This window comes from Lolium perenne, chromosome 7 (genome assembly GCF_019359855.2).
Source record: "Lolium perenne isolate Kyuss_39 chromosome 7, Kyuss_2.0, whole genome shotgun sequence".
Classification (NCBI taxonomy): domain Eukaryota; kingdom Viridiplantae; phylum Streptophyta; class Magnoliopsida; order Poales; family Poaceae; genus Lolium; species Lolium perenne.
In genome coordinates this window covers 67345183-67356898 of record NC_067250.2, presented here as the reverse complement: position 1 = coordinate 67356898, position 11716 = coordinate 67345183, and the positions used below count along the sequence as shown (strand labels likewise).

General features: G+C 49.6%; 1 pseudogene; it reads right to left on the bottom strand.

Annotated features, from left to right (window-relative positions):
- Positions 1–6857: 6857 nt before the first annotated feature.
- Positions 6858–10291, bottom strand: LOC127315962 (probable serine/threonine-protein kinase PBL16; annotated as a pseudogene).
- Positions 10292–11716: the final 1425 nt, after the last annotated feature.

The window sequence follows — 11716 nt, the reverse complement described above, 5'->3', positions numbered from 1 at the left end:
ACAGTGAGGTTGTCAATCTCACCGGCTTGCTGTAACAAAGAATTAGATGTATAGTGCGGAAGATGATGTTTGCAAAGAACAGTAAAAACAAGTATTGCAGTAGATTGTATTCGATGTAAAAGAATGAACCGGGGTCCACAGTTCACTAGTGGTGTCTCTCCAATAAGAATTAGCATGTTGGGTGAACAAATTACAGTTGGGCAATTGACAAATAAAGAGGGCATGACAATGCACATACATATCATGATGAGTAGTGTGAAATTCAATCGGGCATTACGACAAAGTACATAGACCGCTATCCAGCATGCATCTATGCCTAAAAAGTCCACCTTCGGGTTAGCATCCGCACCCCTTCCAGTATTAAGTTGCAAACAACAGACAATTACATTAAGTATGGTACGTAATGTAATCAACACAAATATCCTTAGACAAAGCATCGATGTTTTATCCCTAGTAGCAACAGCACATCCACAACCTTAGAACTTTTCTGTCATCCTGCATTTAATGGAGGCATGAACCCACTATCGAGCATAAATACTCCCTCTTGGAGTTACAAGTATCAACTTGGCCAGAGCCCCTACTAGCAACGGAGAGCATGCAAGATCATAAACAACACATATATGATAGATTGATAATCAACATAACATAGTATTCCATATTCATCGGATCCCAACAAACGCAACATGTAGCATTACAAATAGATGATCTTGATCATGTTAGGTAGCTCACAAGATCGAACAATGATAGCACAATGAGGAGAAGACAACCATCTAGCTACTGCTATGGACCCATAGTTCAGGGGTGAACTACTCACACATCACTCCGGAGGCGATCATGGCGATGAAGAGTCCTCCGGGAGATGATTCCTCTCTCCGGCAGGGTGCCGGAGGCGATCTCCTGAATCCCCCGAGATGGAATTGGCGGCGGCGGCGTCTCTGGAAGGTTTTTCGTATCGTGGCTCTCGGTACTGGGTTTTCTCGACGAAAACTTTAAGTAGGCGGAAGGGTAGGTCCAGGGGCGTCACAAGGGGCCCACACAACAGGGCGGCGCGGCCCCACCCTTGGCCGCGCGGCCCTGGTGTGGCGGCGCCTCGTCGCCCCACTTCGTGATCCTTTCGGTCTTCTGGAAGTTTCGTGGAAAAATAAGACCCTGGGCGTTGATTTCGTCCAATTCCGAGAATATTTCCTTACTAGGATTTCTGAAACCAAAAACAACAGAAAACAGCAACTGCCTCTTCGGCATCTTGTCAATAGGTTAGTGCCGGAAAATGCATAAATATGACATAAAGTATGTATAAAACATGTGAGTATCATCAATAAAGTAGCATGGAACATAAGAAATTATAGATACGTTTGAGACGTATCAGCCGCTCCCGCCGCACCATGAATTTTCATGATGTGTTTACGCGGGCGCAGGAGGAGATGCTCGCGCCGCCGCCGCTGGTGATCACGCGCGAGCAATAGCGCCTCCTCATTGCCAAGCGCGACGAGGCGATGCGCCTCGAATGGGCTCGCCGCTTCCCGGAAGACGTCGCTGCCACGGAGGCCTTCTACGCGCAGAAGGAGGAGGAGAAGGCGGCGGCGAAGGCAAAGAAGAAAGCCAGTCGCGACAAGCGCCGCGCCGAGTCCGCGGCGAGAAAGGCGGAGAGGGCCGAGAAGGCGGCGAGGAAGGAGGAGGAAAACAAGAACGGCGTAGGGCCGTCCACCATCGTCCTCTCCTCCTCCTCCTCCTTCGAGTGGACGACGACGCCGGTGTCGGAGACGACTCCGAGCACCCACTCCTCGAACTTCGACTGGGAGTCGGACGAGTAGCTTAGTTTCGATTTCTATTTTCGCCCTCTATGTCGCGTTGTATCGTTGAACTTTTAAATATATTCGTATTTTCGATCAAATTTTCATTGTTTGTTTGATTAATTTTGAAAAAAAACGGTCGAATTTAGCAGTTTGCGCAGCGCGCTGTGCAAAATAGAGCCTCCGGCGGAGGTGTTTTTTTCCCGCACCAATGCGCGCTGCAAAATGAAGCATCCGGCGGGGAAAAATTCGGTATCACGCGCGCCAGCGGTTTACAGCGCGCCGAAATGGAAGTTTAGCGCGCCGGTTTTTTGCGCGCGTGTTGGAGATGCTCTAAAGCCTTCTTGAGCCACCATCCTCCCAGAGGTTGCTGCTCCCATGCTTACGTAGGGTGCTCCCATGCTTACGTACGGTTTCTGCTAAACTGGCCTTTGTTTGTCCCATGTCGAATTTCACCAGGAGAAATCAATCTACTTCGTATCAATTCGATTCTTTGTGCGTGCAGCCATGTACGTCGGCGAGCTACACCAGCCAGCCATGTACGTGAGTACGTCGGCGAGCTACACCAGCAAGAAGCAGTTTGGCTCCTGGGAGGCACATTTTCCCCCTTCACCAAAGCGTCTCCGTCACATCATAGAGTCCTTGATGCATCGTCGCGTCGGAAAAGAATCAACATGAAAGGTCTGATGCCCTAGAGTCGACGAGCAATCTTCAGCGCTCGACTGCCTTAGCGCCGTTGCCTCTCTGACATCATTGTCTCCCGTCCTTCCTCTACCTTTGTGTGGGCATCCATTGAGGCTTCTACCTTGGTGTGGGCATTCATTGAGGCAGGCGGTGGGAATAAGAGGCCCTTCCCACCGTCCCAGGCGTACGTGGTGGCAGCAACTCGAAGCATGAAGCAGATGCGAGAGATCCTCCAACTTCAGTAATATACCTGCTCCATCTATACATGCAGCTTTGTTCCATTACTATTTAATTAAGAGCAGGCTTGGAGCACTAGATGAGTACCTGCCTTGGAGAGCAAGGAACTCCCGCAACCCGCGTCGAGGCTTGGAGCAGTAATAGGCGAGGATAGAGGCTGCCACCAGCCGACCATCGACGCGAAATCACCATGCATCCTGCCGCGGCACTGTATAAGTTGCTTTGGCCAAATCCCGTATGTCAGGCTCTCTTCCAGGATACAACGTTGAGGATGGAGTGCGGAGGCGTGAACAGGGTCGCCGATTGGAGCTGGAGAGAACTTGCGGATAGATTTCCGGCCTGGATCTCTTCTCGCTCCCAAGTGCCAACACCTTTGGCTGTTCTGCAAGCACGTGGAGAAGAAAGACGAGGTGTTGGCGTTCCTCATATATATGATTAGGCTAATTAATTGCCTGGAAGCTTGAACCGGCAGAGTCCAAACAATAGGTTTTGCATGTCTAGCTGTCCAGGATAACTACATTTTCGGTGCACGACTGCTTGTGTGTCAGCATCACTACATGTTCAGTACAAAGGGGAGTTTGCTGGCTGCACATCTTACTTTACTACACCAGAAGTTCAGTTCTAACCGTGCCTTCTCTTCTTGGTTCTTCAGCTTGTTAGTATGCATGAGCTCCAGTTCAGTTCAACAAAAGAGCGATTCTCTGGTGACTTGCAGGCTTCTATGAATAGGGGTAACTATGATTTGATATGGAACACAAAACCTATGTCTGAATTTGGTTATCTTGACCTGCCTATATAACTACTCCCTCCAGTCCATTTTAATTGACTCAAATTTAATATAAAGTTGTACTACTAAATTCGAGTCAATTAAAAAGAGACCGGAGGAAATACATGACATTGCATTTACTCATTGAACTTCAGGTTTGATGCTGTTCGGTAGGTATGTACATAGTTTTTCAATGCTATATGCCATCAGTTTGCTGTAGTAAAGCAGTTCACGTAGTATAGCCAGCTGTACATCTGTTATTGTGAAGTCAAGCAAAGAGTTTGTTCTCAATAATGGATTCCTGCTTTCGTTTTGAGTTACTAGCTGTCCATAATTGTCTGAGCAAACACAAAAAATCCTTTGCCTACTTCCATTCTCGAAGCTAAATATTTGAAGCTGCACTGAGGATTAAGAGTATTTGTTTTGTTTCTAACACTCATTTGCTATGTTAGATAACCATGAATTTTTATATTAATCGAAAACTTTTGACTACTGCAAAACCACATCTCGGCAGTGGACAATTGTACTCGATCATTTCTTCCTATTTATGTTGGCAATACAAATTTTACTGAGATATGCATGTAAATGTCATTCTAGAAACCATATGTTTTTGCATTAGGATGTTGTCTGCTTAGATCTGGCAAGATGACGCAAATCAAGCATGAGTGAGTTACATAGTATTGTAGTCTCGGTTATTGTCAATCGTACACAATAGTCTCTATTATTATCAATCGTATTTGAGTAGATGACTTTGTGGGTGATAATTCTTGCCTACTATCATTAAATGCAGATGTAGTATGCCACATCATTTACAACGTTGTGAGTTCCAGTAATTTATTTTTCGGTTTTGCTATGTCTCAGTCAACTGAGATTTTCTTAAGTCTAAGTCACTTACAAAAATGTGCTTTGAGTTGCACTTTTCTGTTAAAAAAGTGTAATTGCACTTTTCTGACAGAAATGTGCAACTGCACCGAGTTGCACTTTTCTTTCAACTGTAGTTGCACTTTTCTGAGTTGACTGAGACTTAAGAAAATCTCAGTCAACTGAGACATAGGCACACCCTTTCTTTTTTGTGTGCCCATCAATGAAAATCATTTTAGCCCTTGGCTCGCGCATTAATTTTCATTTACATGTTGTGTTTAATAAAGATAGCCGTGTGCATCTATTGATGCAGAGGCTGGGGCGATGCTCCCATATCGAAAAAAAAACATGTTGTGTTTAATCGGAAATACATTTGTGCTTACAAGCATGGGTGTGGGTGCTTCCACAGCCGTCGGATGCTTTCAGATTCGAAAAAGTGGGGTGGGAAGAGAAATCCTGTAAGTCATTTTTCCAATAGTTTTGCACAGCGCGTGGGGTCGTGCGGAAAGCATCCCGGCACGGCTTTGACACCAGGATTCGCGGATTCTCTTTCTTCTCGAACCGACAGGCACACCAGGTCACCATCCCTCCACAGTCCACACTTTCCTCACGCGCGATAGGCACGCCGCCCCCTCCATTCCTTCCTCGCGCGCGACCTCCATTGCTGCACCATGTCGCACTCTTCTCTGCGTAGCAGCGACGCGTCTGGCCACCGATGCAGCACTTGTGGCGGTTGTGGCGGCGGGGGCGGAAGCGCCGGAGGCGGATGCGGATTCGCCGGCGTTGGAGGACGCGGCGGCGCCGGCGTCGCAGGCTTCGGCGGATGCGGATGCGCCGGCGTCGCAGGCTTCGGCGGATGCGGTTGCAGTGGAGGACGCGGATCTGGCGGCGGCGGTTCCGGCTGCGAAGGCTCCGGCGGCGGCGGATCCGGCGGTGACGCTGGCCGCGCATGGAGTCAAAACCGCGCATGCAGCCTCAACGAAGAAACATCCGAGCACGTCTCGAAGCCCCTGATGCTATGCGCCTGCGGTAGCGGTAGCGGCTCTGGCCAGGCATGGAGTCACGCGGCCGTCCCCTGGGGCTCCGTCCTGGCCTGGTGTGGTGGATGCGGTCGGTCCCCGCCGCCAACTGCTCCCAGTCCATGGAGGGCGCACTCCATGGAGAGAGCTGATCGCTGTCAACGGTTGCACGCATACGTACCTGAACTTCACGTCGCCGGCCGAGCTGCTCGCCGTCGACGATTACACGCACGCGGATGGATTTTACGTCAGCGGCCGAGCTGCTCGCCATCGACGGTCACACGCACGCGCACCTGGACTGCACGTCAGCGGCTGAGCTGCTCGCCGCTGGCGGGCGCACGCACGCGTACGTGAACTTCACGTCGCCGGCCATTGTCCTTTGCGCCGTGTTGTTCCTATGCGATTGCAGCTCAGTAATGTAAAGACTTAAGTTACAAATATATCTAAAATTCTAAATTAACGCCTAACTTTGTAGCTCTAATGTATCTAGTATCCAATCATGGAAAATCAAGCTGAATTTAATACTACTCCTATGTGATTTCTAGATTGGCATTTTCGCCCCGCTCCTAAAACACTGCGAGCCAAGGTCTGAAGAAGAGTCACCGTCTTCAAGCAGCACCACCACGGCACCACAGTTGCAAATTCTTTGTCGCCGGAGATCATGTTCTCCGCTACATGCATACTTCGCCGCCCCTGCACCGTCAGGAACACTCTGCTTTTGTGTTTGGAAACAAGACACCATATTCGATTGAACAACTTCTGTTCTTTACAAACTGAATATTTAGGACAATCAGGAACACTCTGCTTTTGTGTTTGAAAACAAGACATCTGTTCTTTACAAACTGAATATCTAGGACAATCTAACTCGCCTCATCATATTTACAAACTGAATATACGTATCGACGACAGCAACGACAATGCGCGAGAAGGAGGCTGCTGCGGCCTCCCACTGGATCTCATTGGCCACGTCCACCTTCTTCTTCCACTCCGATGCCAGCTCTGCAATTGCCATCTCCACGGCGTCTCTGTTCCTCGACAACATTCTCCCATCATGGTCGGCTTCATCTCCGCGACGACCCTTATGCAGCTGGTCCGGCCATCCACCGTCACATGGTGATGAGGTCGCTGGCGCCGACGTACTGCTCCACCAGCTCCCGCGTGGCGTGCGTGCGGCATGGTCCAGAGCGGACGTACACGCCCATCCTACCGGCGGCCCGGCCGCCGCAGCACGACGATAGGCCGTTGGTCAAGTTAAGAGGACATGTGATCTTCACCTCCCCGGGTGGCTGTCGGCGGCTCGGCGCCCTATAACATTGCCGCAGCCGTTGTCAGAGCGGACGGTCGTTGGAGGCCGGTCGCCATGGTCGCGCACCCGAAGCCGCTACCGCAGGCGGAGATCCTGCTGCGGTTTGGGCTGACGGAGAACACGGCCAGCCATCGGCGCGCCCACGGACTCGATCGAAGAAAGCCGTCGGCAGTCGGCATGGAACGGCCGAGCTGCTATCGCCCAACAACGAGGCCAAGATCGTCGAGCCGGACATCTGCCAATGCGCAGTCGTCGCAGGCGGTGCCGCCGCCCTCCTCCTGGACGCCACGCTCGGCGGCGTGAGGTGTGCCTGTGGAGGACGAGCCCGTTTCATCCACGGTGACGGTTCCCGCCCGCGTGTGGCTCCTGCGTCTGCCCGTGAGCCTATCTGCGGCACCGTGGCGTGGCATGCTCTGGAGTTTCCCGGCGGCCATTGTCTGCACGCAGCAGACGACGCCGTAAGTACAGAAGCAAAGCTCAAGGAAAAGGGGGAAGAGGACATAGTCGCCGTAAGTACAAAATCAAACAGAAGGAAAGGGGAAGAGGACATACTGTGATTCTGCGCGACGGCGTACTGTTCTGTACCTGCACGAGAGCAGCACGACGGAGCTAACTGGTGGTACTGCGGCAAGGCTGCGCGACGGAGCAGCCGCCGCTCCCGGGGAAGATGGCCGGCGGGGGGAGAATCGCGAATCTCGGCCGGCGGCAAGAGCACGAGGAATCCCGGAAAGAGATGGGGAACGGAGGATGGGACACCTACTGATTTTGGGACAGAGTGAGCTGCAGCGTCTCCACCAAGGGCTATGTCTCCGACATGAACAGAGGCTAGGCTCAGGCACCGGTTCCAGCGGAGAAAAGCCAGACAAAAAGGAGCTCGCGATGCGACCCGAAAATTCCAGATGGGATGGAAAATGTTCAACCCAGCTGCACTTTGCACGAATCTCGAGGTCTGAACGAGCGGCAGAGAGTACACCCACACCCATGCGTGGGTGTACAAAATCCACACTCGTGTTTAATTACCAAAACAAATAATATCATTGCATACATATATACTGCTGCATCTACATGTGTATTGCATTATAACAACAAGTAGTCAGGCATGCATATATAGTTGTATAAATTCATTATGCGTTGTACCTGATCAAGTATTCTGGATAAACATAAGGTTGACGGCTATATATTCCCCTTTGTCCATGCAACCTTCTTCTTGGAAAGACTTACTCGATAATATCCTTTTGTCAACCTCTCTTTGTCGTTACTTTATGTAATTTTTTAATGATTCAAATACCATCTGATGATAGTATGATTACTTCTCATACATGATACATGTGAGCACTACACACAGTAGGGGCTTCCCCTAGGGTAAATTTGTCAAAAAAAAAAGAAAAATAGAGCACTACTTTAGAAAAACGATATTTCCCCCCAGTAGGGGCTTTCCCCTACAACCACAATTGGTTATTATATGGTCCATAGTATGATGTTCTTAAAGATGTTTCACACATGATATTTTACTTAGCATACAATATAGAATAATATAATATTGTATTGATAGAATAGAATGGTGCATAAAATAACTGCCTAAAGAGGATGCCCTCGCATTTGCGAGGGCCACTATTCTAGTTGCTATAATATTGAAATATGTGACATCATATCAAATTACTATAATATTGAAATAGGTAACGTTTTGTTCTACTCAAGTCACTGCCCTAGTCCTACACGGTGGTATCTTGTCGACCTTCGTTGTCGCCGATGTACAGCTGTGTACCGGACAGTGACACCATCTTGTCCGCGGAGCACATTGCCGGTGTGGATTATCGATTTGGGATAATTCTGTCGGTGTCGGTCCCGATGGTTTTGGTGATGGGGGATTTGCTTCTCCTCGTTATCCAACTTTATGTCCACCACCTTTTTCTTGTCTACAGTAACTGTGAACACAAATGGACTCTCAGTATAGATGTCTTCCATGCCAAGTATAGGCTCTAGGGCCTTGACCACCTGCTTCATGGTGGGTCTGGATTCTGGGTATTGAGTGAGACATTTGTACGCCACTATTGCCGCCACCTCTGCTCCTTTGCAAGAAAAATGACACTCGAGAGTTGGATCCATGATCTTGTATAGCCTATCATAATGCTTGAGATATGGCCTGGCCCAGTTCACAAGGTGCTTCTCCCTTGGACGGCGTGCATGGTCCACAGATCGACGCCCGGATAGGAGCTCCAACAAAACTACACCAAAGCTATAAACATCGCTCTTAGCGGTCAAGTGACCCGTCATGATGTACTCTGGTGCTGCGTACCCATGTGTCCCCATAATACGTGTGGTCACGTGAGTCTCGTCGCTTGTGGGTCCATCCTTGGCCAACCCAAAGTCGGACAGCTTGGTGTTATAATCCTGAGATAGCACAAAAGGAAATACGATTAACACATGATTACAAAGTGAGATAAGATTATATAAAATATTTTGGAACTAGATATATGTAAATGTCGATATTTTTGGTAGCATAATGCAATTGCGAATGTGTATTAGCTTGACAACGGCGGTGGACATACATCTGGATTAGGTTGACTGTGAGACTAGACCAGAAACAGCCAAAAAGTAGTATATTCATCATGTTTGGCTTACCATGTCGAGTAAGATGTTTGAGGCCTTAAAGTCGCGGTAGATCACCGGTGTGTCGGTGTTATGGAGGAAGGTAAGGCCCTTGGCTGCACCGAAGGCGATCTTCATCCTTGTCATCCACGGTAGAGAGCAACTAATGATACCTGAAAGATATACATAGAATTATTGGTCAGTTAAGCCTCCTCATCCACGTTGACCTACACTTGTAAGGATCGTGAAAAAGAAGTTTGTCCCTCGCACAAAATAATGGAAACATAAAGCATGAATAATCAGCAACAGAAAACGAAAGATTGAATCCTCGGAGTGAGAAAAACTATTCCAGGCTAACTTTTTAAAGAGTGGTACTGTACAATAATGGAGAGCAGAAAGCAGAAGAGGAGCTCACTTTCGAAGAGGTGGCTCTCCAAGCTCCCGGCGGCCATGAACTCATAAACCAGCATCCGGTGCTCGCCCTCGTAGCAGTACCCGATCAGCTTCACCAGGTTATCGTGCCTCAGTTTGCCCAAGAAAAAACACCTCAGTCTGCAACCGATCATGTTACTATCACAGTCCGGCAGGTCGGCAGGAAAGCAAAGCATCCAGCTCTCATGACATCACCGGGAATGAAATGAATTGCACCGCGCGCACTCACCAGCCACTCCCTGTGGCCCTGCGTGTCGCAGTCCAGGTCGAGGCACTTGACGGCAGCCGCGTCGCCGTCGACGGTGCCCTTGTAGACTGGGCCGAAGCCGCCGCGGCCGAGGAACTTAGCTTGGGAGAAGTTCCCCGTCGCCACACGGAGCTCGGCGTAGGTGAAGGCATGCAGGGTCGATCCGGAGAGCGTCAGCGTCCGCGAGAGCTCCTCCGGCGACAAGCTCAGGCTCGTGGAAGACATCCTCGGGGAGCTGCTCTTCCGCTGCCGTGCTGGCACGAGTCGCCGCCGTGATGTGCTCAAGTCGTCGTCGTAGTTAGCCACCCCGACGCCGCCGACGACGCAGCGGGAGAAAGGCTTCCAGAACCTTCCAGCCATGGTTACAACTTCGCTTGAATAATTTGACGAAGTGGCTGCAGTGACTGCGCCTTTATATTCGATGACATTGGCGCCAAGCAAGTGGCTGCAACGTGCCCACATTAATATATGCATGGATGGGCTTTCGACGAGTCTGACGTTCGATCGAAACAAATGGATGGGATTTTTCATCAACGACCCTGACGTAGCACAAAACAACGGCTGATTTGATGGATGGGATGGGGCGACAGGGGAAGAGATCGTACTGGTGAAACCCTAGGTTGTTTATGTTCCACGTGGTGTTTTTCTGGCAGAAACCTTGTGGGTATCCACGGTTTCAAATAAGAGCAAGTATAATAAGTCCTAGTCAGCTGGCTATAAGGGTTAAAATAATATATTCATGCTTAGTTGGAGGAGAGAGAGGAGGAGAGAGAAGAGGTGAGCTCAAATCACGCAAGCCATTCTAGACGCGTCTTTCCTGAAAGACTTTGTGAGAGTGAAATGTGGGCCATCCATTGATAAATTAGTACATGATTATAGCTCACTATTATACATGTTGGCTCTATGTTAGCTACAAATGGCTATACTATTAAACTTGCTCTAAGCCAGCATCCACTACGGTTTTGCTTTTTCGGTAAAAACAATACTACGTAGGCCGTAGGTGAGCTGATGGAGGCAGGCTAGGCTGCTAGCAGTGAATCGTTAAACTGATAACTCCTAGCTAGTTAGCTAGACTACGTAGGTTAAATTCTGTTTTAGTAGACGTGGTTTTGTGGGATACTACTGCCGTGGATTTGCTCTGGCTTTATTATACTACCTCCTGTTCCTTCCTCTCGTTGGCTCCCAAGGGCCGACGATGGCAGTGTCACGTCGTTACCTGGTTCAAGGTGTCGTGGTTGCATACCTTACGCCACCTATCAGATGTTTCACGGGAAATTCTAGATTCGAGTTTTCCGGATCGAACGATGGCAGTACTTTTGGGTTGGCTCACTCTCCTGATAGGCATCGTTTCAAAACATGTGATGCTTAGAGAGGTCTGATGGTGGAGCGGTGCATCTACCGAGTCAGTTGGGGACCAGCGTGTGACGATATATGTGCACAGGGTGGTGGCATTGTATAGCATCGTGGCACCATCGATCACTACAGGAAAACGATTAGGTGCTGACGGCCAGAAGATACGCTGATGGCCATTTGTTGAGGACGTCAGCACAGAGCCTGGAACCATCTTCCCTCCCAGAAAACCGTCGGCGTACCTCCATAGGTGCCGACGTCCATCGTCCACGTAGCTTAACCGTCAGCGTACCTCCGGAGGTGCCGATGGCCACCATCGGTTCCAACGGGCCATCGGCGCAGCTACTGAACACGTGGCACTAACTGCACTCACCCTAACGGTCGGCAGACGGCGTGAGTTGTGCCGACGGCTAGGCCGTCGGCATAGCTCACAGA